Raw genomic sequence first — 1,560 nt, forward strand, 5'->3', positions numbered from 1 at the left:
GAAGCTGCAGAAGGTCCATGGAGGAGGGATCTTGAGAAAAGAGTTTTATAGATGGTCAAAGTAAGTAAAGTTGGAATCGATAGCTAAGACAATTGCATTCTTTATATGTATGTATGCGAATTGACCAGCTCTTCAACCGCAGCCATTAAAAATAAAAAATACCTGGCTCTCTGCTCCTCCTGTTCGTCAGACACCTCTCCTCCTGCGCTGTGCCAGCAGCCACACCCTGAGACACGATGGTGGAGGTCGGAGTGAACGGATCTGGCCGCATCGGGCGCCTGGTCAGCAGGGCTGCTTTTAACTCTGGCAAAGTGGATATTGTCACCATCAATGACCTGTTCATTGACCTCAAGTACATGGTCTACATGTTCCAGTAGGATTCTACTCATGGCAAGTTCAAAGGCACAGTCAAGGCTGAGAATGCGAAGCTTGTGGGAAGTCCATCTCCGTCTTCCAGGAGCGAGATCCCGCCAACATCAGGTGGGGAGATGCTGGTGCTGAGGATGTTGTGGGGTCAGTGGTGTCTTCACTCCCATGGAGAAGGCCGGGGCTCACTTGAAGGGGCAGCCAAGAGGGTCATCATCTCTGCCCCTTCTGCGGCTGCCCCCATGTTTGTGATGGGTGTGAGCCATGACAAGTATGACAACTCCCTGGAGATTGTCAGCAATGCCTCCTGCACCACCCACTGCCTGGCCCCCCTGGCCAAGTCATCCATGACAGCTTCAGCATCCTGGAGGGACTCATGACCACAGTCCATGCCGTCACCGCCACCCAGAAGACCCTGGATGGCCCCTCAGGGAAGCTGCGGTGTGATGGCCGAGGGGCTGCCCAGAACATCATCCCTGCTTCTACCGGCACTGCCAAGGCTGTGGGCTAGGTCATCCCTGAGCTGAAGGGAAGCTCACTGGCATGGCCTTCCATGTCCCACCCACACTGTCGATTTTTGATCTGACCTGCCGCCTGAGAAAGCTGCCAAATATGTGACATGAAGAAGGGAGTGAAGCAGGCATCAGAGGGCCCCTCAAGGGCATCCTGGGCTGTACTGAGGACCAGGGGGTCTCCTGTGACTTTAACATGATACCCACTCCTCCACCTTTGATGCTGGTGCTGGCTTTGCCCTCAATGACCACTTTGTCAAGCTCGTTTCCTGGTCTGACAATGAATTTGGCTACAGCAACAGGGTGGTGGACCTTATGGTGCCCACGGCCTCCGAGGAGTAAGAACCCCCTGGACCACCAGCCCCAGCGAGGGGAAGAGAGCCCTCAGCGGCTGGGGAGTCCTGGCCCCAGATCAATCCCCCAACACAATGAGAATCTCCTAACCTCCAGTTTCCACCCCAGACTCCTGAAGAGGGGGAGGGGCGTAGGGAGCCCTACTTTGTCGTGCACGATCAAAAAAGTTCACTGCACCCAGAAAAAAATAAAAATAAAAATAAATTACTTTCATTGTTGAGAGTCCCCTTTAACATGGCTATTTTAAAGTTTGGTTTGTTTTTTTTTTAATCATTTACAGACAATTGTTTGATGCTTTGGCAAAAAGAAACAAAATGTTTCTACAAAT

General features: G+C 52.0%; 1 pseudogene; it reads left to right on the forward strand.

The window, feature by feature from the left end:
- The first annotated feature begins 236 nt into the window (after positions 1–236).
- LOC118658927 lies at positions 237–1,220 on the forward strand (annotated as a pseudogene).
- Positions 1,221–1,560: the final 340 nt, after the last annotated feature.

This window comes from Myotis myotis, unplaced genomic scaffold (genome assembly GCF_014108235.1).
Source record: "Myotis myotis isolate mMyoMyo1 unplaced genomic scaffold, mMyoMyo1.p scaffold_m19_p_6, whole genome shotgun sequence".
NCBI classification, from domain to species: Eukaryota; Metazoa; Chordata; class Mammalia; order Chiroptera; family Vespertilionidae; genus Myotis; species Myotis myotis.